We start from the raw sequence: 25,102 nt of genomic DNA on the forward strand, positions 1-25,102 counted from the left end.
GTTTGCCACCCTTTGATTATCTGATTATTGACTATTTAAGAAGAAAGTCAAATAATTATCTTGGATGCTGCCATGGGGCAGGGTCCTTAATGATTTTTCTACCAGAATCATGATTGCTAAAACATTTTTAGTGGTCAAGTGACTCAAATGCTCTGAGCCTGACATGAGATAAAGCATCATGGCAGAAGACTATGGCAGAGGAAAGCGGTTACTTCAGGGTTGTCAGGAAGCAGAGAGAGAGTGGGAAGAACCAGGTACAAAATATATAATCCCTAAGGTATGCTCCCACTGACCCTCCTCCAGCCATGCCCTACCTGTTAACAGTTAGCACCTGGTAATCCATTCAAAATTATTATTCCATCAAATGGATTAATCAGATTAGGTTACAGCTCTAATAATGTAATCATTTTTGGGGGGGACCTCATCTTCAAACCAATAAAAGAAAATATGATCCTATAATCAGGAAAAACTGCACAGAAACAGACTTCAACAGGTGTTGGAGTCAGACAATTTAAAACATCTACTTTATAAATATGTTTAAAGATTTAAAGGAAAGAATAGAATGAACAAATTAAAAAACTTGGAGAATCCCAGTAGAGAAATGAAAACAATTAACCAGAACTAAATGATGGGAGGATAAAAAATGAACCTACAATATTGCAAGGTTCTCTATTTTTGGTTAAATGATAAAATATTAACTCATACTAAACAGTGATAAAGCTGCATTCTGGAATCCCCAGAGCTACCTCTAAAAACAAAAAAGTCCAGAGACATAGCTAAAAAAATCAACAGAAGAATCAAAATAAATATTAAAAAATATTCAAATCAGCCCAAAGAAGACAAAGAACAGAAGCATAAAACACAGAACAGTTAAACGAAACAAAAAAACAACAGAAAAGAAAAAGGACAGCAAAATGGCAGAGCTAAATAATTAAGACATTAATTTGGGGGGGGGGTACCAGGGATGAACTCAGGGGCACTTGACCACTGAGCCACATCCCTAGCCCTAATTTGTATTTTATTTAGAGACAGGGTCTCACTGAGTTGCTTAGTGCCTCCCTTTTGTTGAAGCTGGCTTTAAATTTGCAATCCTCCTGTCTCAGCCTCTCAAACGGCTGGGATTATAGGCCATCATGCCCTGCATGACATTAAATTTAAGTAGATTAAAATTTCCAGTTGAAAGGTAAGGACTGTCTGGAATTAAAGGTAAGGAAAGACTGGAATTAAAATTAAAGGCTGTTTTTAAGATATGTCCTTAAAAAAAAAAAAAAAAAAAACAGGTTTCAAGTTAAAGTATAGAAAAAAGATATATAATCATGTGCTGCATAATGACATTTTAGTCAACAATAAATCACACATGAGACAGTGGTCTTGTAACATTATAAAGCAGATGAAAAATTCCTATTGCCCAGTGACATCAGAGATGTTACAACGATGCACAACATACTACTCACATGTCATGTGTTGGTGTAAATAATCCTATTGTGATGCCAGATGCATAACAGTATAGCACATAAAATGAAAACTCACATGTGATGATAAAAATGTCTGTTACTGGCTTATATATTTACTATACTATACTTTTTATCATTATTTTAGAGTGTACTGTTTGTACTTATTAAAAAAAATGTTTACTGTAAAGTAGTAGTCATGTTAGCTGGTAGCAGCCTCAGATACCTGCTGGTTATGCTGTCTCTTGACTGCATCAAGTGATCACTTAACCCCTCTAGGTTTCTATATGAGTCTATCATGTTTGTACAAAAAAGAAATCACCTAACAACACATTTCTGAGAAGGCATTCCTGCTAAGTGGCACATGACATTATGATGAAAACACGAGTCATAAGAAATTTTGACTGGATGTATGAATAGGTAATAGGATTTAGTACAAGGAGTATAGCTGGAGATTAAGAGGGCCATTTCATAATGATTAAGAGGTTGGTACACCAGGAAGATAATAACAAATCTATATGTACCCAGTAACAGAGCTTTAAAGTGCAATAAGGAATGCAAGAACTAACAATAATCAGAGATTTTTTTTTGTTTTTTTACTACTCTTAGTAGTTGATAGCTAGATAAAAAAAAAAAAAGTCAGTGAATGACAAGTACTGCCTTGATGCAACTGACATATATAAGAATTATATCCATCAACTGCAGACCATACCTGATTATTAAGAGCACAAATAATGTCCACTTAGATAGACCATGTGTTTGGTACCAACAAATCTCAGTAACTTTCCAAAAGTTGTTATCCTGTAGGTTATGCTCTGTTCAGAACAGAGTTAAATTAGAAATCTACTATAATAAGATACCTAGAGAAGCCTCAAATATGTAGAAATTAAAATAATGTACAAAATAACCAATATGTGAAAGATAAAATCACAAGGTGAATTAGAAAATATTTCCAGGTGAATGAGAATGAAAACATCAAAATTTTGGAGATACAGCTAAAGCAGCTGTTGGATGGAAATTGACAGCTTTACATTATTATGTAAGAAGAAAGGCTAAATATTAATGATCCAAGTGTCCACTGTCTAGAAAAAGAGAAGTAAATTAAACTCTAAATGGGAAGATGGCAAAAGAATTAAACAAAATTGTAGAACTATCTCATGAAAAAGTCACCGGATGATCTTGACAGCAAACCTGTTCTGTATGGATACAAGATTAGTTATGTTAGGAAAGAGTAAGAAATCTCCTTTGGGTTAAGAAGGAAAGGAGGAGGAGATGAAGATGAAATGGGGGCTACTGATGTACCAAAAGCCTTGACTTTTAATCTAAAACTATTTAAACTTTACTTTGTTAGAAACAAGGAAGCACTGATGATGTTTTCTAAGCATTAGGAGAGAGAGGAGGATGGACTGGAGCCTCAGAAGACAGAGGTCAGTGAAGAGACTTCTGGAACAGCAGAAGTACATGCTATGGGGACTGACAACACCACTTAAGTGTGAAGAGGAGATGGCTGGCATTGTTGAAGGCCTCTCTGAGTTCAAAGTGAAACGCAGGGAGCGATCACTAGAGTTAAATAAATTCTTTTCAATAATCACAAAGAAATTTCTCATCTGTGTAATTTCATTTTCTTTTATACACTACTGTGACATTGCCAGAAACAAATATGAATGGCCCCATCTTAGTACACAGAAAGGTAGCCTTGCCTGACTCAGTGGGTAAATGAAAAAGTGAAGTGACAACCAATAGGGATAGGGTGGGATCTGTCCATTGAGGATGTGCTATATCTGGAATAATACCTACCATCAGTGGATATTTCACTACAAAACCAGACAGTTAAAATTTATTCATGTAATAATAGAACTCATGTAAGTCATAACTAGAATGACCGGGGTTTTTGTAGAAAATAACAAAACACAAATAACCCAAGATGGAAACTTCTGTCAATGAGAACAAACTACATTGAACACTGGCCACATTTCCTCTTCATCTTCCCTTCCCTTCCTTCTGCTTTAACCAAAGGAGATTTATCAGATTTTTTTACATATCCAATCCAGTGTTCTGATACTATATGTAAGAGTGTGCACTTTCAGGGACTGCACAATAATTGATTTGGGACAGTCCAGACAAAAGACTGGACTCTGCAGGAACGGTATATCAGCCACTTGAGAACACCACATCCATTAGGGCAGCTCAGACTCTGCAGAGATCTGCTGTTTAGATTCTACGACCTTTACAAATAGGTGATAATTCAGCACAGTGCAATTAAGAATGGCCCACTGAGTTGTTCTAATGCACAATAATAGGCTTTAGTTGCTCTGTTGCACATACTGAGGACAAAAAAGGTAACTGCCTGATATTGTGGGAAGTGGTCTAAAAGCTTCATCAGGAAACACTGTTGGAAGGAAAGGGATGTTTGTAATTTACTCAACAATCTCAACTGTAGGGTCCGACATTCCAAGATAGTAGACATAATGGACTGTTTTGATAAGGGAGTTCACTTCCATATAAAGAGAGGACACAATACGAGAAGCACCACTGGCACTGAGGTGGTCTCACACAGTCCCCCAGTGAGAGGCTTGTGATTTAAGAGGAAACAATCACAAGACAAAATTCACACCTATTCTGAATGGCTGCAGTACAGTGACTAATGAGTGAGGCTACTCAGGTTTCTACTGATGAATTGCAGGGCTCTATCTTTGGCTTTGTTCTATACAAATATTTTATTAATGATTTGGTTAAAGGTAAAAGAGGCCTATACATGGGATGAGAAATCACAATTCCCAAAGGTCATAAACTAAAACAGTACCAGAAAAGTCCTGCAATCAGCTTCAGAAACCAATAGTATGCACATCAGTAGCGTGTGTGTGAGCAGAGTTAGGAGTTTGAGATCAATATGTTCACTGAGAGTCAACCATGCAAAACAGCTGCTAAAAAAGCTAATGTGCTTTTGGTTCCACTTATGGAAAGACAATCTAGAATAAGGAAGATGATGATCTCATTTTGTTCTGAAATGACCTCATCTGAAGTGCAATGGCAGTTAGTAAAGAGAAGTGACATGATGGGTGGGGAAGACAGAACATGAGAACGAATATTCTGATAGATAAGAGAAGACCGGGGGCTGGGAACTCGTTGCTTCAATTACACGAAGAACTGTGAGACTGCTCTTTAAGAGAAGCGTTACACATCTTTTTGTAGTTTCTAGAGGAAGGACCAAGATCAATGAAGGGGTAGAAGGATGTCACCCATCATAAGGAAGAATTCTGTAAGAGCTTCTGAAGATGGAACATTTTGCCTCAGGAGGTGGTCCTCAAGCAGAAACAGAACACTGCTTTTACAATGGATGAGGAGCAAATGACATATAGCAAGACAGCTCAAGCTCTGCTAATCTGCTCCCAAGAGAAATTGAGATAGTTAAGTCAGCCCTTACTCTTACGGGGTGAACAGACATTAGAAAACTGAAGTTAAAAAGTAGATTAAAAGGCTCTCAAATCAAGAACACACCTGGAGATAGGAGGCTGGGAACTCATCTCAGCCTTCAAAGACTATGCCATCAGTGGAGATACCAGCAGGCCTGAGCCAAGAAAAACAAAATCAAAACCACCGAGGCACAGTTGAGATATGTCCTGCCCCAAAATCCAATTTTGAACTTTCCCAGATGAAAAGGGGCAAATTTCAGGTAATAAGAGACAAATGCATCTGTAGAAAGTACTAAAGTAACATATATTAGAATAGTAAAAATCACACACCAGTGGGTACTTAAGATGATAATGAGACATTGTTGCATGAAGAGGCATGATGAAGACCACAGGCACAACTAAAACTCCACTTCTACATGCCACAACATCAAGAGAACAGGTCCCTGCCCACTCCACAGAGGCCATAAAGGCTGTACACCTTTGTCCTTTGAGTCAGCCTGGGATTTCTGTCTCCTGCGTGCTGCCTCCCTTATGCTTGAGCATAAGAATAAAAAACTTGTTCCCACACCACTGTACCTGTGTCTCCTTCTTCTGAGAGTGTAAGAACCCATAGTCTGTACTAAACTGGTGAAAACTACATATATACATTTTAAGAAACCAAGTCATTTAAAAACTCTGGAAATAGTCCTGAGAGCAAACAGCAAATAAAAACAACTAATAAAAAAAAAAAAAAAATTAGAGATCCAAGATGGCGGACTAGAGGGTGATTGCATCTCCTGTCGCTCCAGAACTCAGGATTCAAGAAGGGGAGGTATTGAGAGACTCGGACCAACATACAGCCGCGGGGTGAATCTCTCCCACTGGGTGAAGCTCGGCCTGGGCGGCAGGCCTGGACAGGGGGCAGCTTATTGGAGCAGGGCAGGGCAGGGCAGCGAGAGACTTTCCCAAGCAACCCTGCTCCCTCAGGCGACAGGCGCGATCCACAGCCAGCTTCTTGGAGCAGGCCCACCCAGTGAGAGCTTTTCTGCACAGAGCCAACCCCAAGCCCTGAACCCAGTGGTGGGCCCCGGCCCACAGGCGGCTTCTCGGACCAGGGCAGGGCAGCGAGAGACTTCCCCAAGTAACCCTGCTCCCTCTGGCGGCAGGTGCGATCCACAGCCAGCTTCTTGGAGCAGGCCCACCCAGTGAGAGCTTTTCCGCACAGAGCCAACCCCAAGCCCTGAACCCAGTGGTGGCCCCAGCCTGCAGGCGGCTTCTGGGACCAAGGCAGGACAGGGAGAAGCTTTCCCTGAGCAGCTTGGCTCCCTCAGGCGGGGGCAGGCCCTGTCTATAGCCAGCTTCTAGGAGCAGGACTGCCCAGTGAGAGGATTTCCACACAGAACCAGCCCCCAGTCCTGGACTCAGTAGCGGGCTAGGGGCAGCTTTCTTTGGAAGCACTGCATTATCAAGTTCCTCCAAGACTTCAGGCTACTGAAGGCTGGGAGGTGATATACTGGAAATCTACAGGGACACTATAAGCCAATAGAGGAAATCTGCAATATCTCAGAGTCCCACTGACATCTGACCAATATGAGAAAACAAGGGAAGAAAATGTCCCAAACAAACCTAGATACTATATTAATAAAACCCAATGACAGCACAGCAGGAGAAATGTCAGAAAGGGAGCTCAGAATGTACATAACTAAAACAATCAGGGAAGCAAACGAACAGATGAAAGAGCAAATGTAGACACTGAAGGAAGAGATGAAAGAGCAAATGCAGGCATTAAATGACTGCACCAATCAATAGTTAAAAGAGCAAATATGGAAGCAAAAGATCATTTCAATAAAGAGTTAGAGATACTGAAACAAACAAACAAACAAATTCTTGAAATGAAGGAAACAATAAACCAAGTTAAAAACTCCACAGAAAGCATAACCAATAGGATAGAACACCTGGAAGACAGAACCTCAGACATTGAAGACAAAATATTTAATCTTGAAAACAAAATTGACCAAACAGAGAAAATGGTAAGAAATCATGAACAGAATCTCCAAGAATTTTGGGATATCATGAAAAGGCCAAATTTAAGAATTACTGGGATTGAGGAAGGCTTAGAGAAACAAACCAAAGGAATGAACAATCTATTCAATGAAATAATATCAGAAAATTTCCCAAACCTGAAGAATGAAATGGAAAACCAAGTACAAGAGGCTTATAGGACTCCAAATATACAAAATTACAACAGACCCACACCAAGGAACATTATTATGAAAATACCTAACATACAAAATAAAGACAAGAATTTTAAAGGCTGCGAGAGAAAACAATCAAATTACATTCAGGGGAAAACCAGTACGGATATCAGCAGATTTTTCAACCCAGACCCTAAAAGCTAGAAGGGCCTGGAACAACATTTACCAAGCCCTGAAAGAAAATGGATGCCAACCAAGAATCTTATACCCAGCAAAACTTACTTTCAGATTTGACAACAAAATAAAATCCTTCCATGAAAAACAAAAGTTAAAGAATTTACAAAAAGAAAGCCGGCATTACACAACATTCTCAGCAAAATATTCCATGAGGAAGAGATGAAAACCAACGATGCAAATCAGCAATGGGAGGAACTAGTCTAAAGGAATAGCCAAAGGAGAAACTGAATCATGTCAAAAAACAAAAATGAGTCAGATGACTGGGAATACAAATCATATCACAATAATAACCCTGAATGTTAATGGCCTGAACTCATCAATCAAAAGACATAGACTGGCAGACTGGATTAAAAAGAAAAATCCAACAATATGCTGCCTGCAAGAGACTCATCTCATAGAAAGAGATACCCATAGACTAAAGGTGAAAGGATGGGAAAAAACATACCATGCACATGGACACAGCAAAAAAGCTGGAATATCCATCCTCATTTCAGATAATGTGGACTTCAAGCCAAAACTAGTCAGAAGGGATAAAGAAGAACATTACACACTGCTTACGGGAAGCATAAATCAGCAAGACATAACAATCATAAATATCTATGCCCCAAACAGTGGCTCATCCATGTACGTCAAACAAATCCTTCTCAATTCCAGGAATCAAATAGACGACAACACAATAATACTAGGTGATTTTAACACACCTCTCTCACCACTGGATAGATCTTCCAGACAAAAATTGAATAAAGAAACTATAGATCTCAATAACACAACAATTTAGACTTAACGGACATATACGGAATATACCATCCAAGAAAGAACGAATATACTTTCTTCTCAGCAGCACATGGATTCGTCTTTAAAATAGACCATATTATATGCCACAAAGCTACTGTTAGCAAATACAAGAAGATAGAGATACTACCTTGTATCCTAACAAATCATAATGGATTGAAATTAGAAATAAATGACAGAATAAAAAACAGAAACTTCTCCAATACCTGGAGATTAAATAATACGCTATTATATGAATGGATAACAGAAGACATCAGGAGGGAAATAAAAAAATTCTTAGAAGTAAACGAGAACAAAGACACATCATATCAAAATCTCTGGGACACTATGAAAGCAGTACTTAGAGGAAGATTTATTTCATGGAGTCCATTCAACAAAAGAAGTAAAAATCAACAAACGACTTAACACTACAGCTCAAAGCCCTAGAAAAAAGAAGAGCAGACCAACAACAAAAGTAGTAGAAGACAGGAAACAGTTAAAATCAGAGCTGAAATCAACAAAATTGAAACAAAAGAAATAATCGAAAAAATTAACAAAATAAAGAGTCGGTTCTTTGAAAAAATAAACAAAATTGATAAACCCTTAGCCATAGTAACAAAGAGAAGGAGAGAGAAAACTCAAATTACTAAAATTTGGAATGAACAAGGAAATATCACTACAGATACTATTGAAATACAAAACATAATTAGAAGCTATTTTGAAAATCTATACTCCAACAAAACAGAAAACCTCAAAGACATCAACAAGTTTCTAGAGACATATGAATTACCTAAACTGAACCAGGAGGACATACACAACTTAAATAAATCAGTTTCAAGCAATGAAATAGAAGAAGTCATCAAAAGCCTACCAACAAAGAAAAGTCCAGGACCAGATGGGTTCTCAGCAGAGTTCTACAAAACCTTTAAAGAGCTCATTCCAGTACTCCTCAAAGTATTCCATGAAATAGAAGAGGAGGGAACCCTTCCAAACTCATTCTATGAAGCCAATATCACCCTGATACCAGACAGAGACACATCGAGGAAAGAAAATTTCAGACCAATATCCTTAATGAACATCGATGCAAAAATTCTCAACAAAATTTTAGCAAATCGCATACAAAAATACATTAAAAAGATAGTACACCATGATCAAGTGGGTTTTATCCCAGGGATGCAAGGTTGGTTCAACATCCGGAAATCAATAAATGTCATTCACCATATCAACAGACTTAAAGTCAAGAATCACATGATTATTTTGATAGATGCAGAAAAAGCATTCGATAAAATGAGCATCCCTTTATGCTCAAAACACTAGAAAAAACAGGGATAGTGGGAACATTCCTTAACATTGTAAAGGCCATCTATGCTAAGCCCATGGCCAATATCATTCTAAATGGTGAAAAACTGAAAGCCTTTCCCCTAAAAACTGCAACAAGGCAGGGATGCCCTCTTTCACCACTTCTATTCAACATTGTCCTTGAAATTCTAGCCAGAGCAATTAGACAGACCAAAGAAATTAAAGGGATATTAACAGGAAAAGAAGCACTCAAACTATCCCTGTTTGCTGATGACATGATTATATATTTAGAGGAACCCGGAAATTCCACCAGAAAACTTTTAGAACTCATAAGTGAATTCAGTACAGTGGCAGGTTACAAGATCAATGCTCATAAATCCAATGCATTTTTATACATGAGTGATGAATCTTCAGAAAGAGAAGTTAGGAAAACTACCCCATTCACAATAGCCTCGAAAAAAATAAAATACTTGGGAATCAATCTCACAAAAGAGGTGAAAGACCTCTACAATGAGAACTACAGAACACTAAAGAAAGAAATTAAAGAAAGCCTTAGAAGATGGAAAGATCTCCCATGTTCTTGGATAGGCAGAATTAATATTGTCAAAATGGCCATACTACCTAAAGTGCTATATAGATTCAATGCAATTCCAATTAAAATCCCAATGACGTACCTCATAGAAATAGAGAAGCGATCATGAAATTCATCTGGAAGAATAAGAAACCCAGAATAGCTAAAGCAATCCTTAGCAGAAAGAGTGAAGCAGGGGGTATCGCAATACCAGAACTTCAACTCTACTACAAAGCAATAGTAAAAAAACGGCATGGTATTGGTACGAAAATAGACAGGTAGATCAATGGTACAGAATAGAGGATATGGACACAAACCCAAATAAATATAATTTTCTCATATTAGACAAAGGTGCCAAAAATATGCAATGGAGAAAAGATAGCCTCTTCAACAAATGATGCTAGGAAAACTGGAAATCCATACGCAACAGAATGAAATTAAACCCCTATCTCTCACCCTGCACAAAACTCAACTCAAAATGGATCAAGGACCTCGGAATCAGACCAGAGACCCTTCATCTTATAGAAGAAAAAGTTGGTCCAAATCTTCAACATGTGGGCTTAGGATCAGACTTCCTTAACAGGACTCCCATAGCACAAGAAATAAAAGCAAGAATCAATAACTGGAATAGATTCAAACTAAAAAGCTTTCTCTCAGCAAAGGAAACTATCAGCAATGTGAAGAAAGAGCCTACAGAGTGGGAGAATATCTTTGCCACTCATACTTCAGATACAGCACTAATTTCCAGAATATATTAAGAACTCAAAAAACTCTACACCAAGAATACAAATAATCCAATCAACAAATGGGCTAAGGAAATGAGCAGACACTTCACAGAAGACGATCTACAAGCAATCAACAGATATATGAAAAAATGTTCACCATCTTTAGTAATAAAAGAAATGCAAATCAAAACTACCCTAAGATTCCATCTCACCCCAATTAGAATGGTAATTATCAAGAACACAAGCAGGGGCTGGGGAGATAGCTCAGTCGGTAGAGTGCTTGCCTTGTAAGCACAAGGCCCTGGGTTCGATCCCCAGCACCCCCCCCAAAAAAAAAAAAAAAAAAAAAAAAAAAGAACACAAGCAACAATAGGTGTTGGTGAGGATGTGGGGAAAAAGGTACATTCACACCTTGCTGGTGGGGTTGCAAATTAGTGCAACCACTCTGGAAAGCAGTATGGAGATTCCCCAGAAATCTTGGAATGGAACCACCATTTGACCCAGGTATCCCACTCCTTGGCCTATACCCAAAGGACTTAAAATCAGCATACTACAGAGATACAGCCACATCAATGTTCATAGCTGCTCAATTCACAATAGCCAGATTGTGGAACCAACCTAGATGTTCTTCAATTGATGAATGGATAAAGAAACTGAGGCATATATATACAATGGACTATTACTCTGCCATAAAGAATGATAAAATTATGGCATTTTCAGGCAAATGGATGAAATTGGAGGATATCATGCTAAGTGAGATAAGCCAATCTCAAAAAACCAAGGGACGAATGGTCTCGCTGATAAGCAGATGATGACACATAATGGGGGGTGGGAGGGGTTAGTGTTAGGGTTAGGGTTAAGGAGGGGGGCAAGAATGGAGGAAGGAAGGACTGTATAGAGGCAAAAGAAGGGTGGCAGGGGTGGGGGGGAGGGAAAAAACAGAATGAATCAAACAACATTACTCTATGTAAATTTATGATTACACAAATGATATGCCTTTACTCCATGTACAAACAGAACACATGTATCCCGTTTGTTTACAATTTAAAAAAATCTATGAATACAGTGACAATGGCAAGGGGCTTTGTGGGTGGACCAATATTATTCTCTTCTCCCCCTCCTAGATCAGCAAGTGACAGACTCCCTCCCTCTCTCCAAAATTCCAGCAAGAGAACTTTCTGTTCCAGTAGGAATTTACCCCACCCTAGACCTTCTGGTCTTTAAGGACAGGATACCTGAAGATCAAGTTCCTCTTCAGGTGTGTTAGTCGAAATCAGGTGGATCTACTAAGATAGCTGCCAGAGTGACCTCTAGACAACTTGTAACTTCACTATAATAAAAACCAAGAATATTCTTTCCCTTATTGACCTATCCCTACCACTCATTCCTCTTGCCTTATAAACATAACCTTCGAACCCCCAAGTTTATCTACCACTTCTATTCTTGACCATGAATAAAAGTTCCTTTCACTGTTCAGTCAGTGCTTGGTCTTGGTTACTGGTTCCATAAATCTGGGAGGGAAAATGAGCCCAGCCTTTTGGGTCAAAAACTGGTAACAGGAGCAGGACTTCAGCCCCTCTCACCCTGTCTTCAGCTTTGTGTTTCTGGGCTAAGTTCTAGCTGGGTGCCAGGGGTGGTGACAGGGAGCAGACAGACATGAGCGGTAAGTACTTGAAGTTAAAGGGAATACATCTAGCATTCATGAGGCCAGGTTTTGATCTCCAGTATGGCAGTAAATAGATAAATAGGATGAAATAAGATAAAATAAAATTCACTAGAGTCTCAACATTAGATTTGAACTGGAAGAAGAATTTGTGAACAGAATCTGAAAGCTAAAAAACAGAGAAAAATGAGTGAAGAAAAATGAACAGAGTCTTAAAGAAATATGGGCATTATCAGCACAACACATGATTGATGGAGTACAAGAAGAGGAGACAGAGAAAGTGTTACTGGAGTCGTAGGCCACAGGCACAGCTCTAGGGGCTCCAACAAATCAGGTCAGACCACTTGCTACCAAAAAAAAAAAAAAAAGAAAGAAAGAAAAAGTAATGTTGAAAAGCAGGAAAGGAACTTTAGTCATATTATAGCTATACCTGGAAGATGAAGGAGACCAGTGTTTCCAGCCCTGTCTTCAAAGGTGCTGATAGAGCTCACCAATTATATAGACAAGGGGGACAGAAGTATGCACAGTTAAGCTGTCCTGACTAACATGAGTGGCCCAGTTGATCATTATCTCAGAATTGGTCAGGACGGGACTTACTGGCAGTGATAAGAAAGTTGCTATTATGGGGGGAATAAGTTTTGATTCATCAAGAGATGTTCATTGATGAGGCCTGTTCCTGGAATCCATGGTCACTGACTCAGAGCAGACAAAAGCAAAATGCAGGCAGAGATGGCAGAGATGGCATTTTTAAATTCTGCTTTTAGTTATACCCTGAATATTTTAAGGTCCAAGTTGGAAAAGTCTGTGTTTTTAGGAAAAAAATAAAGTAGAAGAAAAACAAGAGACTCTAAGTCCTTGTTTTAAAAGGAGACGAAAAGTATTTGAAGAAATTATGCCTCAAAACTTCCTATATTTATTGAAAAATAACCTACACATTCAGGATGCTCAAGGAACTCTAGGACAAAAATAAAGTGATTAGTTAAGACAATGTGAAAAATCTTGAAAGCAGCAAAAGAAAAAAAAAAGACCAGTCACTTACAAGAAACCCCAGTAAGACTAACAGCAGAAAACAAGAGATGCCAGAAGGTATCCCATATTAAAAATGTTAAGCAAGGGGTTGCAATTGTGGCTCACTGGTACAGCACTTGCCTAGCATGTATGAGGCACTGGGTTCAACTCTCAGCGCCACATTAAAAAAAGAAAAAAAAAGTTATTTTCATCTACAACTAAAAAAATTATATAAAAAAAGAAAATCTTGTCAACTAAGAGTCCTACATCTAACAAGAGCGATCTTCCAAAACTTAAGATTAAACAGACTTTCCTAGATAAACAAAAAATAAGAGAATCTGTTGCTAGCAGACCTGCCTGGCAGGTGCCATTAATGAAGGTTCTTCAACATGAAGGCTGGTGACTCCAGAAGTTAATTTAAACCCACATGAAAAAACAAGAACAACCAGAAAAATTAACTATGTAATTGTAAAATACTGTATAAATGCATATTTTACTCCTTTCTTCTTATAAGTGGATTTTTTTAAAAAAGAAATTATATAAAACAATACATATATAACAGAATGTTGGGCCAATAATATGCAGAAATGTAATATAAAGCTGAACTTGGTGGCACATACCTGTTATCCATGATTTGGGAGGCTGAAGATGGCCTCAGCAATTTAGGGAGACCCTTTCTCAAAAATAAATAAATAGAGGTAGGCCAGATCAGCCCACAGCTGCCAGGCAAGACTTCCCTACCAGGGAAGTAGGCCCAGAGAGTGAGGACTAGACCAGCTGGGCCCCAGCCCACAGTCTAGTGCCCCTGCGGTGGACCATCTGTCAACACATGGAGGTGCCTCTACACACCAGCAGGGAATATGCCCCACCTGCAGTCTACCATCCCGAGAGGAGTAGCATACTTTTTGGGTCACTGCATTATCAAGAGCCTCCAAGACTTCAGGCTACTGAAGATTAGGAGAGGGGAAGATACATGAGCAATATGAGAAAACAAGGTAAGAAAGTGTCCCAAACAAAACTAGATGGTACATCAACAAAATCCAATGACAACATGGCAGAAGAAATGTCAGAAAGGGAGTTCAGAATGTACATAGTTAAAATGATCAGAGAAGCAAATGATGAGATAAGAGAGCAAATGCAGGCATTGAATGATCACACCAATCAACAGTTAAAAGAGCAAATGCAGGAAGCAAAGGATCATTTCAATAAAGAGTCAGAGATTCTGAAAAAAAAAAAAAAAAAAAAACCCAGAAATTCCTGAAATGGAGGAAACAATAAACCAATTAAAAACTCCATAGAAAGCATAATCAATAGGATAGAACATAATCAATAGGTTCTGCCTGGAAGACAGAACCTCAGACACTGAAGACAAAATATTTAACCTTGAAAACAAAGTTGACCAAACAGAGAAGATGGTAAGAAATCATGAACAGAATCTCCAAGAACTATGGGATATCATGAAAAGGCCAAATTTAAGAATTATTGGAATTGAGGAAGGCTTAGAGAAACAAACCAAAGGAATGAACAATCTATTCAATGAAATAATATCAGAAAATTTCCCAAATCTAGAGAATGAAACGGAAAACCAGGTACAAGAGGCTTATAGGACACTAAATGTGCAAAAATTACAAATGACCCACACCAAGGCACATTATAATTAAAATACTTAACATACATAATAAAGATAGAATTTTAAAGGCCGTGAGAGAAAAAAATCAGATTACATTCAGGGGGAAACCAATATGGATATCAGCAGATTTCTCAACCCAGACCCTAAAAGCTAGAAGGGCCTGGAACAGCATTTTTCAAGTCTGAAAGAAAATGGATGCCAACCAAGAATCTTATACCCAGCAAAACTTACATTCAGATTTGACGACGAAATAAAATCCTTCCATGAAAAACAAAAGTTACAAGAATTTACAAATAGAAAGCCGGCACTATAGAATATTCTCAGCAAAATATTCCATGAGGAAGAGATGAAAAACAACAATGTAAGTCAGCAAAGGGAGGAATTACCCTAAAGGAATAGCCAAACAAAGGAGAAACCAAGTCAAGTTAAAAACCAAAAATAAGCCAAAATGACCAGGAATACAAATCACATCTCAATAATAACCCTGAATATTAATGGCCTGAACTCATCAATCAAAAGACACAGACTGGGGCTGGGGAGATAGCTCACTCAGTAGAGTGCTTGCCATGCAAGCACAAGGCCCTGGGTTCGATCCCTAGCACTGCAAAAAAAAAAAAAAAAAAAAAAAAAAAGACACAGACTGGCAGACTGGATTAACAAGAAAGACCCAACAATATGCTGCCTTGAAGAGACTCTTCTCATAGAAAGAGATACCCACAGACTAAAGGTGAAAGGATGGGAAAAAACATACCATGCACATGGACTCAGCAAAAAAGCAGGGGTATTCATCCTCATATCAGATAAACTGGACTTTAAGCCAAAGTTAGTCAGAAGGGGCAAAGAAGGACATTTCATACTGCTTACGGGAGGCATAATTCAGCAAGACATAACAATCATAAACATTTATACCCCAAACAGTAGCTCATCCATGTATGTCAAACAAATCCTTCTCAATTCCAGGAATCAAATAGACCGCAACACAATAATACTAGGTGATTTTAACACACGTCTCTCACCACTGAACAGATCTTCCAAACAAAAATTGAACAAAGAAAACATAGATCTCAATAACACAATTGATAATTTATACTTAAAAGACATATATACAATATTGCACCCATCAATGAGCGAATACACTTTCTTCTCAGCAGCACATGGGTCCTTCTCTAAAATAGACCACATGTTATGCCACAGAGCTACTCTTAGCAAATACAAGAAGACAGAGATACTACCTTGTATTCTATCAGATCATAATGGATTGAAATTAGAAACCAATGACAAAATAAAAAACAGAAACTACTCCAACACCTGGAGATTAAACAATAGCTATAGAACGATACATGGATAACAGAAGACACCCGGGTGAGGGGGGGAAATAAAAAGTTCTTAGAGGTAAACAAGAACAAAGATACAACATATCAAAATCTCTGGGACACTATGAAAGCAGTACTTAGAGGAAGATTTATTTCATGGAGTGCATTCAATAAAAGAAGAAAAAGTCAACAAATAAACAACCTAACACTACAGCTCAAAGCTCTAGAAAAAGAAGAACAGATCAACACCAAAAGTAGTGGAAGACAGGAAATAGTTAAAAATCAGAGCTGAAATCAATGAAATTGAAACATACAATAGAAAAAACTGACAAAATAAAAGTCGGTTCTTTGAAAAAATAAACAAAATTGATAAACCCTTAGCCATAGTAACAAAAAGGAGAGAGAAAACTCAAATTACTAAAATTTGGGATGAAAAAGGAAATATCACGACAGACACTATTGAAATACAAAACATAATTAGAAGCTATTTTGAAAATTTATACTCCAACAAAACAGGAAATCTCAAAGGCATCAACAGATTTCTAGAGACATATGATCCACCCAAACTGAATCAAGAGGACATACACAATTTAAATAGATGAATTTCAAGCAATGAAATAGAAGAAGTCATCAAAAGCCTACCAACAAAGAAAAGTCCAGGACCAGATTGATTCTCAGCCGAGTTCTACAAGACCTTCAAAGAACAGCTCATTTCAATACTCCTCAAATTATTCCATGAAATAGAAACTCAAATCCAACTCATTCTATGAAGCTAATATCACCCTGATACCAAAACCAGACAGAGACACATCGAGGAAAGAAAATTTCAGACCAATATCCCTAATGAACATAGATGCAAAAATTCTTAACAAAATTTTAGCAAATTGCATATTAAAAAGATAGTGCACCACGATCAAGTGGGTTTTATCCCAGGGATGCAAGGTTGGTTCAACATCTGGAAATCAGTAAATGTAATTCACCATATCAACAGACTTAAAGAATCACATGATTATTAATCACATGATTATTTTATTAGATGCAGAAAAAGCTTTTGATAAAATACAGTACCCTTTCATGCTCAAAACTCTAGAAAAAATAGGGATAGTGGGAACATTCAGCAACATTGTAAAGGCTATCTATGCTAAGCCTATGGCCAATATCATTCTAAATGGAGAAAAACTGAAAGCATTCCCCCTAAAAAGTGCAACAAGGCAGGGATACCCTCTTTCACCACTTCAATTGAACATCGTCCTTGAAATTCTAGCCAGAGCAATTAGACAGACCAAAGAAATTAAAGGGATATTAATAGGAAAAGAAGAACTCAAACTATCCCTATTTGCCAATGACATGATTCTATATTTTGAGGAGCCGAAAAGTTCCACCAGAAAACTTCTAGAACTGATAAATGAATTCAGTAAAGTAGCAGGATATAGAATCAATGCTCATAAATCTAATGCATTTTTATACATGAGTGATGAATTCTCTGAAAGAGAATTTAGGAAAATTCACAACAGTCTCAAAAAAACTAAAACACTTGGGAATTAATCTCACAAAAGAGGTGAAAGACCTCTACAATGAGAACTACAGAACACTAAAGAAAGAAATTAAAGAAAGCCTTAGAAGATGGAAAGATCTCCCATGTTCTTGGATAGGCAGAATTAATATTGTCAAAATGGCCATACTACCTAAGGTGCTAAGCAAATTCAATGCAATTCCAATTAAAATCCCAATGACGTACGTCATAGAAATAGAGAAGCAATCATGAAATTCATCTGGAAGAATAAGAAACCCAGAATAGCTAAAGCAATCCTTAGCAGAAAGAGTGAAGCAGGGGGTATCACAATACCAGAACTCCAATTATACTACAGAACAACAGTAACAAAATTGGCATGGTATTGGCACCAAAATAGACAGGTAGATCAATGGTACAGAATAGAGGACACAAAGACAAACTCAAATAAATACAATTTTCTCATACTAGATAAAGGTGCCAAAAACATACAATGGAGAAAAGACAGCCTGTTCAACAAATGGTGCTGGGGAAATTAGAAATCCACATGCAGCAGAATGAAACTAAACCCTTATCTCTCACCCTGCACAAAACTTAACTCAAAATGGATCAAGGACCTCGGAATCAGACCAGAGACCCTTCATCTTATAGAAGAAAAAGTTGGTCCAAATCTTCAACATGTCGCCTTAGGATCAGACTTCCTCAATAAGACTCCCAAAGCACAAGAAATAAAAGTAGGAATAAATAATTGGGATAGATTCAAACTAAAAAGCTTTTTCTCAGCAAAGGAAACTATCAGCAATGTGAAGAGAGGGCCTACAGCGCAGGAGAAAATCTTTGCCACATGCACTTCAGATAGAGCACTAATCTCCAGAATCTGTAAAGAACTCAAAATATTTTACACCAAGAATACAAATAACCCAATCAACAAATGGGCTAACGAAATGAGCAGACACTTCACAGAAGAAGATCTACAAGCAATCAACAGATATATGAAAATATGTTCAACATCTCTAGTAATAAGAGAAATGCAAATCAAAACTACCCTAAGATTTCATCTCACCACAATTAGAATGGTGATTATCAAGAATACAAGCAACAACAGGTGTTGGCAAGGATGTGGGGAAAAGGTACACTCATACATTGATGGTGGGGATGCAAAATAGTGTAGCCACTCTGGAAAGCAGTGTGGAGATTCCTTGGAAAACTTGGAATGGAACCACCATTTGACCCAGCTATCCCACTCCTTGGCCTATACCCAAAGGACTTAAAATCAGCACGCTACAGGGATGCATCCACATCAATGTTAATAGTTGCTGAATTCACAATAGCTAGACTGTGGAACCAACCTAGATGCTCTCAATTGATGAATGGATAAAGAAACTGTGGAATATATATGCAATGGAATATTACTCAGCCATAAAGAATAATAAAATTATGGCATCTGCAGGTAGATGGATGAAGTTGGAGAATATCATGCTACGTGAGATAAGCCAATCCCAAAACCATTATCTTATCTCTCTGATAAGTGGATAATGATACACAATGAGGGGTGGGAGGGAGGCAAGAATGGAGGAATGATGGGTTGTATAGAGAAAAGAGGGGTGGGAGGGGTGGGGGGAAGGGAAAAATAAAAGATTGAGACAAACATCATTACCCTATGTACACGTATGATTACATAAATGGTATGACTCAACTTCATGTACAATCAGAGAAATAAGTTTTACCCCATTTGTTTACAATGAATGAAAATAAGTAAATTTTAAAAAGTAAATAAATAAATAAATAAGTAGGGGCTAGGGATATAGCTCAGTTGGTAGAGTATTTGCCTCACATGCCCAAGGCCCTGGGTTCAATCCCCAGCACCACAATATACATACATACATACATACACACATACATAAAACAAATAAACAAATAAATCGTTAAAAAAAAAAAGAAAAAGGAAAGAAAAAAGAGCTGGGCTGTTGTAGCTCAGTGGTAGAGAACTTGCCTAGCATGTGGGAGGAACTGGTTTCAATCTCTACAACAGTAAAAACAAAATAAAACAAGAGTTAAAAAGAAATGTAATACATGTGTAACTTATCTGCATAAAGTTGATGTGGAAGCAAAGTTTTATTAAGCTAAGGAAATGACAGATAATAAAGTAATAATTATTGAAATGCATTAACAGATGTACTATAATAGTATCATAGAAAGGGGGAAGGAAGTAATGCTTTAACTTACAACTGGAATTGTTAGTTTAAATCAGAAGCTGAATCAAAAAATCTAAGGTGCACATGCTAAACTCTGTGGCACCACTAAAAAATTAAACAGAAACACCTAAAAAGAACCCCCCACGGTCCTAACTTAGATTTTTAAGTTAATAATAATGTCAGTATTGGCACATATTGGTAACTGTACATATAAAGTTCTCATACCAAGCTGATACCTCCATCTACACAGTGGCTACCCAAAGGTACCACTTCTGTCTTCTAAACTATTAAGAATGCTATGCTTTTTTTTCCAAATTAGTGCCCTTCAGGTATCTGAAGGCAACTATACCTCAGTTTCTTCATTCAGCAGAAGAAGCACCTGGCTTGCTGACATCTTCGATCCTGCCTGTGCCACAACAAAGGTCAAGTCAGTCCTATTTCTTTTCTTTTTTATTCAAGTCACATTTGGAATATAAGCTCTACTATGACAAAGATTCCGAGGAAAAGAATGACTGACACCAACCAAGGGCTATCACTTTGCTATTTATGAGAACTTGCATCTTTGCAAGAAGAGTTAAGGGTTAAATGAAAAGGTAAATGAACTTTATTTAACCCACCATCAAATGATGGCTAGAAAATGCTGTATCTCTCTCCATGTTTTCTCTCTCTCACACTTCTCTTGACTTTTGTGAAACTAACAAGCCATTTTGGGGGCCAGCCAGCTGAGACACTGCAGCCAGCTTTTCTGTTGCTATGGAGATGGTAGCTTGGTGAAACTTTTTCTCTTAAAACAAAACCAAACCAAAAACTCAGCAATTCAATAAAAATCATGAGCAAGCATAGTTGTCTACACCTGACAAGGGTGCCAAGATTAGAACTTAGACCATGAAAACCTTACTTTACTAGAACACTCGGAATTAAAAAAAAGAAAAAGAAAAAATCAGCTTCAAATTCTTAAAATATGGTTGAATATTTGAAAACTGAAAATCAGTTTCTCAGAGGCTTGGATATTAAATGCACAATTGCCATTAGCTTGTAAATGTGCTGAAAGCGAGAACTGTATGCCACTGACCTTTGTTCCTCCAACACCCGGCACCTGAGGCTTGTTGAGTACTGAATGGAATAAGGGCTATTGGAAGGGTTTTCTACTCTCTCATTCACTGCACCTTGGTCCTGTTTGGAAGAAGTGACACTGAAGAGAACATAACTGTGGCTGTTCCAGTGGAATGACCAGTCTGAGTGGTCCTCCATCCAGAATGCTTTTGGCCCCTTGGGCTTTTGCAGACACACCAGCAGAGAAAGCTCATCTGCTTCAGAATATGACTCAGCAGGTAGATCCAGGTTTCTGGGGAAACTTGAAGACAACATGCTTTCTCTGGTGATTACGCATCTAATAGACCAGCTTTGCTTAAAAAGTCCTGGTGGGTGTTTCTTTGGAGTCAAGAAGAAATGCCTCATAGCCAAGTGGTCTTTGATGCTGCCTCCAACTAATTCCCTGAACACCTTCACTCCTCCTTGACCAATGCCAACTCCTCCAATTTGGATCTACTCTAGGGAACCCATTGTATTGGACTTTTATGTCAATTTTCATCTAGCAGCAGTGCCTCCTGATTTTAAAATTTCTGGTCATTCATGATCAAATTCTGAAAAGATCACAGGGAAGCACATGTATCTTCCAACTTTGTTCTTGCAGTCATCAATTAGACACAATGGTGAAGAAATTTTATATATATGAAATATACAAATTTTATATGTATGTATTATACTTATTTATGCAATAAATATTTCTAAAGCTTTTGTAAATTATACCTAAAATGCAAAGTGCTTGTGAAAAGATACATGCTATGGAATGTGCTACACACTCTGTCACGTGGCAGCAGAGTAGAACAGTGACATTCCGAAAAGTGACTGCTATGAAAGACATGTGTCCCAAGAAGTTAGCAGAGACCCCTGAGCATTCTTCCTGTTTCTTCAGCACTTGAATCCAGCTCTTGGCAGGGCCCATGTTGATGGCAGAGTCACCGATATTTCTTTTAGTTATGGGTCAAAAGAGACTCTTTGGATAGATAAAGAATGCTAAGGGTTCCTCTGTGTTTCTTACACATGTCACTTTGGCAGTCACTGTTCAACAGCCATATTGCTGCTTCCATCTGTCAATGAGACTTTGGGAAGAGACTGTAGCTCAAGAACAAGAACCAGAATAGACATGTAGATATACATATATACACACAAGCATATACACACCAAAATAAAAAAGTTGGGCAAGAAAGTAGTAATTAGGCATTAAGTCTCACATTGATTGCCATTGCTGACTCAGCACAAACGTAAAGACCTGACAACGCAGGGAATCAAGCCTTGGTCAAAAATGATATTTCATTTGTTCTTCCTAAACCATCTGGGCCAGAAACTTCCTTTTTCCCTCACTTCCCATGAACAACCAAGGTCCTGTGAGATCTCTTTCCTATACTTCTCATTCATTCAATGATGAGTGACTCTCTTATTTTACAGTTGGGGATACAGTACTAAAAGAAAACTGATGTGGTTTCTGCCTTCAGAAAACCATGGTCTGAAGTGAGATATAGCATAAGCGAAGAGGTAATTTCAACACATCAGGGGAAGTATGTTGGTAAAGACTGGTTCAGGGCGCTATGAAAGGATACCTAATTCATACATAGGCGATATCAAAAGAATTTTCTGGGGGGAAAAAAGCTAAAATTTGAATTGATCTCATTGCTTCACTCTGTTAGCAGAGCCTAGGGTTAGGACCTTTTATCTTGCTTGAACAACTGTCCTGTTCTTTTAATTGGTCTTTCTGCCTTTAAACTTACCTTTGGTAGAAAGCTTTATCCTAAAGATAAAAAAGCAAACTTCACAGACGGGGACTCCTTGTGATCTGGATCCTCACTTATCTCTCACCAGACTTCCTCACGCTTTCATATTTAAGACAAACAGAACCCACCTCATTTCCTCCAATGTTTGATACTCACCCCTTGTCTGCCTGGGATACACTTCCCCTTATTTCTCAAGGTTAAACCAAGCTTTCCCTCCTCTGGGAAGCCTTCCTAGACCCCTTAGTCTGGGATAGGAATCTGTATGATATATATGCTAAAGAGTTTGATACTAAATATGTATTATTTAACACCATAGAGAGTCTAATAATAAATATGAATTATTTAGTTTGGGCTTCAACTCAGGGGTGGTCAGTAGCCCTAATTAAAAATCTGTATTTCAGGAGTTGCCAGTTAACATGAACTCCCATAGGCCTCTACTAAAACCCCTCCAGCTTCTCATTTATTGACAAATTTTTACCAAAGACTTTGCAAATAGCTAAAAACAAAACAAAAACAAAAACCACGCATCCAAAAGCAAATATTTTAATCAATGAGATTAATGTCTTGTTAATCAGTTTCATGGTGAATACTGGAAAGGGATTCTCACTTATGAAATAAAAGATTTTCAAGCTATGTAGACCGGACAAATTACTTTAGAGACAATCCCAACTTTTGCACACTTCACCACTTAATATCACTGTCCAGTCCGTTGGCGAAGAAAGTTTCTGTTTTCCTGAAGTAGATTATAAGAATAAGAGAATCCTGATTCTGTAATACTGTCATAGCTGAGAGGTCGCACACCCAAAATGACAAAGACCTGGAATTACCAGCATGAACCTACCTCTAAATGGGCATTTTTAAAATAAATGCTTATATATGTATCAGAATTTGCTTTTGTTACACCCACCAGGTTGTAGGGGAGAAGCTAACCATTCCCCCAAGTTTTTCACTGAGACTTGTACCATAAAAAAACATAAAACTGTATTAAATTAGCTCAGTCATTTCAAAACAGGGCCTCTTCTTGGGGCTGGCAGCAACCTGCACATGTGGCGGCCTGTTTGGTAATTGTCAGTTTACCTTCTACCATCCCACTAAATGCTGAGGTCCTTAAGAACAAGGGTTGTTATTTTTTATCTCTTATTTAATGTTTAACTCAGTATCTAGTATAACATGTATTTGTTGACTGGACAATAATACATAGTAGCAATTAGGAGTTGGAAGAGTTATGCTTTTTTAAAAAAATATTTTTTAGTTGTCAATGGATTATTTATTTATTTATTTATTTATATACAGTGCTGAGGATTGAACCCAGGGCTTCACACATGCCAGGCAGGTGCTCTACCACTGAGCCACAACTCCAGTCCAGACTTGTGCTTTAATACTAGTATTGACAACAACTTAAGAACTTATTATATGTCAAACACAAATGTGAGGTACTTAGTATTTCAATACATATTTATAAGAATTCAGACACGGAGCATTACTATTTTACATAGGAAGAAAAAGCAAGACTAGCTTAATCAGGGTTATTCAGATAATTGAGAAGAGTAAATCTCTGAGTTCAATTCAGGCTGTATCCTCAGCACACATTTTTAATCACTACTTTAGAAGTGTTTCCCATGGCTAAATTTGGAGAGCTTCGACAGAAAAAAACTTCCCTTTGCATTTCAATTTCTTTGTGTTTACTGAGACTGTTTACATTTCAGCTGCACTGCTGCAGCTGGAGAGACACTCAGGCTTTGGATGATGAATGCACCCCAAAGGTCGATGTTTTGAGGGCGTGGTCCTTGGAAAAGAGTGTTGGGAGGTGTTGTGGACCTCAGGGAAGAGGGGCTGAATGCCAGGTCCTTGAGTCATCAGGGTCAGGCATTTGGAAGTGATTGTGGGACCCTGGTCTCATCCTTTCTGCTTTTTAGCTTGCGATGTGGGCAGCACTCCAACATGTATGTGTTCCTGCCATGATGCGCCACTCTTGCCAGGGGCCCAAACCCCCAGGGCTATCCAATCTTGAACTTGAACCTCCCAAACCATGAGTTAAATAAACCCTCTTCTCATGAGTAACCTGTCTCAGGTGTTCCCTGCAGGAGTACGAAGGTAACTAGGCTCCCTGCAGTACAGTGTGACTGTTCTGAGTAGCAACACTCAGCGCCTCAGGCATGCCGCCCGTGCTGCCTTGACAAGAGTGCAAAAGACTTTCCTGTACAGCACGCTACGGGGCTTTTCAGACCACAGCTTTTGTTTTTCCTCTTTTTTCTTTTGAAAATGTCTCAGGGGCTTCTGCAGGCAGAGAAAAGGGACCCGTTCTTGGCAC

The 25,102-nt window shown here is 38.1% G+C and overlaps 1 protein-coding gene across 4 annotated transcripts in view; it reads right to left on the reverse strand.

Moving 5' to 3' along the window:
* VPS8 (VPS8 subunit of CORVET complex) overlaps positions 1–25,102 on the reverse strand; it is a 262,885-nt gene that overhangs the window by 17,883 nt on the left and 219,900 nt on the right. The window lies entirely within an intron of this gene.

The sequence above is a fragment of the Sciurus vulgaris genome (genome assembly GCF_902686455.1).
Source record: "Sciurus vulgaris genome assembly, chromosome: 10".
NCBI classification, from domain to species: Eukaryota; Metazoa; Chordata; class Mammalia; order Rodentia; family Sciuridae; genus Sciurus; species Sciurus vulgaris.